Source organism: Dermochelys coriacea, chromosome 1, assembly GCF_009764565.3.
Source record: "Dermochelys coriacea isolate rDerCor1 chromosome 1, rDerCor1.pri.v4, whole genome shotgun sequence".
In the NCBI taxonomy this organism is placed as follows: Eukaryota; Metazoa; Chordata; order Testudines; family Dermochelyidae; genus Dermochelys; species Dermochelys coriacea.
Genome location: NC_050068.2, coordinates 284,727,110 through 284,733,133, shown reverse-complemented (window position 1 = coordinate 284,733,133; position 6,024 = coordinate 284,727,110). Strand labels below are relative to the sequence as shown.

The 6,024-nt window shown below is 39.8% G+C and overlaps 1 pseudogene; it reads right to left on the bottom strand.

Annotated features, from left to right (window-relative positions):
• Positions 1-4,143: 4,143 nt before the first annotated feature.
• LOC119858875 lies at positions 4,144-5,395 on the bottom strand (annotated as a pseudogene).
• Between the last annotated feature and the right edge of the window lie 629 nt (positions 5,396-6,024).

Genomic DNA, 6,024 nt, shown 5'->3' with positions numbered 1-6,024 from the left:
AACATTGGGAAATACAGTTAGACTCCTGTAGGTTCCTTTCTTGAGACATCGTAAGTATGCACAAAAATTCAGTATGGCAGCTTCAAGTTGACTTCTGCTCTGGATGTATAGTCCCCAACATATTTAACAGAGTTCAATTAAACTCTTCTGTCTAAAGATCACCTTGTGAGTGATTGTGCTTGTCCTGGACTTTTTAATTCCTGCCATCTTAATCACTTCCTTCAGAAAATGACTTTCAAAGTCCTCTCCTTGGTCAGTGATCTTAGCTGGAAATCTATACATTGAATAGTATTTCTCCCACAACATTCAAGTAACTGAGGTGGACTTCTGGGCATGTATAGTACATGTACACACATGCCTAGTAAAGTGGTCAGTCACTACTAAGGTGTTCCCAGCGTCTTTTCTGGATGCTTCTAAAGACAGGAAGTCAATGCATACCAGCTCCAAATGTTTGCTGCTAATGATATTCTGCAGGTATGCATCTCTAGTGGGTAGAGTTTTCCTTTGAAGACACCAGGCACCTCTTGCATTTCTTGCAAACATCCTAGCCATCCGGGACCAATAGAACCTACTAAGTTCCAGGAGTCTCTCCATTCCCAAACATCCAAAAGTTATCAAGGAAGCCCCACATGGCCAGGGCTCTGTAATCTTTCAGTAGCACTAATTGTGTTAATTGATTTAGTAAAGGGTCTGCTGTGCAGAACTCCCTGAAGGAGTTTTCATTTAGAACATTTTCTCAACAGTAGTTTGCCCTCTGGGATAGAGTGAATAATCATGGCTGGATTTTGCCTCTCCTTTTTAGTGAGCTGTGTGTCACAAAATATCGTTATTTTGCTGTTAGGGTTCTTACCAGTCTGCAGTATTGAGTCTAGGTCTAACACAAAACAGCTCACTGAGGCTAATGGAACTCTTTCAGGGACATGCCCAAAGTTTCTGCAATACAGTCGAGAAGACCATCCTGGATCTCTGACTCTTGATGGCTCGTACTGCAAAAACCTCTCACAGCAATTTCCGAAGCCTGTGGATGCTGAGACAATGCATTCACATTTACATTGCTTCTCCTGCATCAGCACTGGAAGCTGAACATGTAGTTAGACAGATCAGACAACCATCTCTGACCTGTAGCATCCATCTTGGAACTTGTTCAGACATAAGTGAATAGATTTGTCTGTCCATATCTGAAACTGAGTACTGTACAAGTAGTCTCAATTTTTTTCAATAACAGCCCTCTTTAAGATCAAGAACTTTAGCTTGTGAATGATATAGCTGAGGATTCTGATTGTGAGACTTTCTATCAAAGGGCACAAGTTTCTGTTTGCCTTCAACTTCCTGGTAAAGGACTGCTCCCAAATCTTCCAATATCTTTATGTAGGATAAAGGGTTTGCTTGGGTCAGCAAAGGCTAGGACTTTGGAGCATGGGTTAGGAAATTAATGATTTCCCAAAAAGTCTTTTTACATCTCTCCTCCTATTGGGGTCTAAAGGGTTCCCAGGGGCCATCCTGGTCACAGCTGAAGCAAAAGGATTGTCCTCTCCCTTTATGCTTAGGTGGGATGGTGACTCTAAACGCCAGTCTTTCTGGATCTGTGCAGCTGATGGCTCCTTGTGCCCTGAAGTCTTAGATGGGCTGATGGTACTCTGTAGTTCAGCCATTTGTTCTGTCATGACACTCATTTGTTGGGCAAGTTCCTCTTTGATGCTCACCATCAGTGCCTTGGGTGGTCACATGGCTGCTGCACTGGCTGTTTCAGATGGTTAGACTTCCCAGCCCTCATTGGCTGCCTGCCTTTTTTTCCTCCTCTTTGACTTCTCATCAGCAGAAAGTGACTTGATGGACTTTCCTGTCATTCTCTTCACCAAAGATTGAGCTACTTTGGGTTGTACTAATAAGTGCCTCATATAATTTGGGTCAGTCTGGGCCAGTCCATTTACTCAGCAGTCACTGCTTCCTTCATGACAGCTCACTGTAAAAGTTTCTCTTTATATAAGCAAAAACTTTATCACACTTTTGCACTGTCACCATCTGTCATCAAGGAACTTACAGTAAATGTCCCCAGAGCTGTCTGTTCTCCCAAATGCATGATGGGGGAGCCTCTAGGCAGTCCTTTACATCAAACCCATCTTCCCCAGGTATTGGAACTGCACTCCCAGAGAATAACCTTAATTTTCAGTACGGGCTTGACTTAACATGGGGCAGTAAAACCTTTTCTAATGCCTGCCTCCAAGCCTTTGTCCATACATCCAGTGATGCTGCAGCTCCCAGGCTTGGGGATGCTGGGCCCAACAAACCTGGCCTATCAGGCACAGTCTTTCCATCTTTTCCAAGGAAGGCTGGCATTTTCATTAAAAATTATGTATCTGAGGGTAGAGTCAATGGGGGCTGGAGTCCAGAGACTAACAGCTTCCACATGCTCACTGCCACCACTATCTCACTTGGACTTGTGAGGGTTCCACTGCCACTGCCTGCTCACATAGCACTGAAAATGCACCTTCTTCCCTCATAACTACACACCCACTCATTCTGCACTTGCTCAGCCATTCTGTGTCTGCCCATAAAATGGATTTTTTGGAGCCCTCAGATATCCCTGTTAGTAAAAGGCATTTCTTAGTATCAATATCCCTCTCCTTATACCAGGACTCCAACATGTATACAGGCATTATGCACATTGCAATTCCCCGCCAAATATAATAAAATTGCTTTCCGAAATTAATGCTTTATTCAAAATGTTTTTGCCAGGGGTACTGAACCAGAATTGTGGAAAAGCCTCCAAAAATGTGACGCTTATCGCAGGTGGTGTCATGAGCAACAAGGGCAGCGTTCAGTATCTAGGGGTTCCTCTTAATATTATAAAAAGAACCAGTTTGAGCCATCTCCCAGAAATCTGCTAACACCCCTGGTTGCCTCTAGGAATCAATATTACCCCTCTTGTAAGCACTGAATCTGTGTATAACAAAATATTTTTTTTATTAAGAGGAGAGGGAACTTCTTTTCTGCTTTGTCTTTCACTCAACACTGTACCCTCACCATATTTAAAGTTCAGCCCCTAAACCAGCTTATCAGTGATTCCAGCTCTAACGATCATTGACCAGAAACAAGGACTCTCAAATGAGCCAAATCCTTACAAAAGAATAAACAGAACAGAATAAGGTCATACAGCCTGGCATGGTGCCCTTTCTTTCTTTCCTATTAAGTCTCTCAATGGAACCATTGGTAATTTCAACAAGTAATAACCTGTGGATTTATAGAACTGAAGGGGGATTGAAGATCTGCAAGGTAACTTGTTGGCAGAGAATATTTCATATTTATACATAAAGGCCTTGATTCTTCCCTCATAAAATTTCTTGAAATTTATGACTCCCTTTTTTGCTTTAAAGTTAAAGAATTCCTAAATAACATTCCTAGCTATGTTGGGGAGGAAAATTTAAAAATAGAAATTACATACATCAAGCTTTTATATTTTGTATCAATTGATCTTAAATGCTTAGGGGTACAAGTTACTCTTGATACCAATAATTATTATCAGTCTAACTTTGCCCCACCTTTAAATGAAATAGCCTAATCCTTGTGAAATAAAGCAATGGGTTACTAAATTGAGTTGAACCTATAACCTACCGAAAAGGATAGAGTTACCTAGATTTCTATATTTGTTGGCAGTGTAACTGAGCAGTGTCTCCAATCTTTTTTTTTTTTAATTTAAAGAAGCTGGGTAAGGTAATTACTAAGTCTAGTTGGGAATGGTGATGCCCTAGGGTAAGATGAAGTATTTTAATTACATCTAGAGAGAAAAGAAGCTTTTATTAGCTAACATTAAGACTTACTAATCAGCATCACTATAAATATACATTCACCTACAGCAGAGTTTCCCAAACTTTTTTGGTCACAGAACATTTTTTAGCCTATTACGGAACACTTATAATATTATTTTGTAGTTGTTTGGTTTTCAGATAAAAAATTGCTTTATTTATGCTCAAATATATTTAATTTTATAAAACAAAGCAAAAATACAAATTTAAAATAACTTGAACTAACAATTTCTAACTGGAAAGTGCGTATAAAGTAGTACAAAAATCAAGTGCAAGAGTCAAAATGAAAAACAGTGTTCAACTTTAAAAAAACTGTTTTTTTACATTCACAAACACCAAACAAATTAGATTTTTACTAGGAAAATCTATTTTTATAAACAGGAATACAAATTTGGATTTAATGGGATTGGTGTTTCTGCATTTTTCTATCACAAATTTGTTTGATATTAGGAATAATGCTGGGAAGTTGAATCCTCAGGTCAGGCGCAGCATCAAGTCTATTCCTATATTTGGTTTTTGTTGAACTAATACAAAAATCCCGTCTCACACAAAGGAGCACTTGAAATGCACGTTTAGGTACATTAGGGTACTCCTCTATAAGGCTGCTCCAAAAATTATTCAGCGGAAGATCCTTAAATTTTTGTTTCCAATCAGAATCAGAAATTAAGTCAATTAGGCTTTCATAATTGTGTGCAGTAAAGCCGACTGGTTTGGCTGTAATTACAAACAGATTTTGAACCCAAGCATTATCATCAGTAATTGTAGGAAAATATTCTAATAAGGAGGCCTGCAAGTCACATAAGTGCTGTAAAATGGTGCTGGAAACTTCTTCATGGACTGTAGAATTTATTCCAGTCAGAAATTCATGTAGCATAGGGAAGCAGTCCAAGTTATTCTGTTCTATAGAAGATGCCCAGAATTCCAGTTTCTTTTTTAACGACAAAATTTTATCCATTGTAGTAAAAATGGTCACATTCTTTCCTTGCAGTGACAGATTAATTTAATTTAATTTTGCAAAAATATCTGCAAGATACACAAGTCTCATTAGCCATGAGGAATTTGTCAGACAGTCATTAAATTTTGGTCCTGAATTATCTGAAGTGAAGAATACCAGTAATTCACTATGAAGCTCAAAAAGCCTCACAAAGCACTTTTCCTCTGGATAGCCACCTCACTTCTGTATGTAAAAGAAGCGTTTTGTGCTGACTACCAATTTCCTCATACAAAATTTTAAATAACCTGGATTGAAGTGATCGAGATTTGACAAAATTGATAATTTGTAATGCTTCATCGAGCACAATTTTCAGATATGCTAGTATTTTTTTAATTGCAAGTGCTTGTCTGTGTAGAACACAATGGCTCTTAGTGCTTTCTGGTGCCACACTTATGATTCACATTACAGCTCCCTTAATCTTCCCAACCATTGCCCGAGCACCATCAGTACATACATCAATACATTTTCCCCAACTAATTTCATGCTTTCTGATAAAATTGTTGACGCAGTTGAATATTTCTTCTCCAGTCGTGCAGCTTTGCAGAGATTCACATAAGAGCAGGTCTTCTTCAATAATATTATTAAATCTATATCGGATTTAATCGCGTATTAGCACCGTAGTGTCCAGGAAGTGGATCTCTTGTGTGAACTGGTCCAGGCTGAGGTTGATGGTGGGATGGAAATTGTTGAAATCATGGTGGAATTCCTCAAGGGCTTCTTTTCCATGGGTCCAGATGATGAAGATGTCATCAATGTAGCGCAAGTAGAGTAGGGGCATTAGGAAACAAGAGCTGAGGAAGCGTTGTTCTAAGTCAGCCATAAAAATGTTGGCATACTGTGGGGCCATGCAGGTACCCATCGCAATGCCGCTGATTTCAAGGTATATATTGTCCCCAAATGTGAAATAGTTATGGGTGAGGACAAAGTCACAAAGTTCAGCCACCAGGTTAGCCATGACATTATCGAGGATACTGGTCCTGACGGCTTGTAGTCCATCTCTGTGTGGAATGTTGGTGTAGAGGGTTTCTACATCCATAGTGGCTAGGATGGTGTTTTTAGGAAGATCACCAATGGACTGTAGTTTCCTCAGGAAGTCAGTGGTGTCTCGAAGATAGCTGGGAGTGCTGGTAACGTAGGGCCTGAGGAGGGAGTCTACATAGCTAGACAATCCTGCTGTCAGGGTGCCAATGCCTGAGATGATGGGGCGTCCAGGATTTCCAGGTTTAT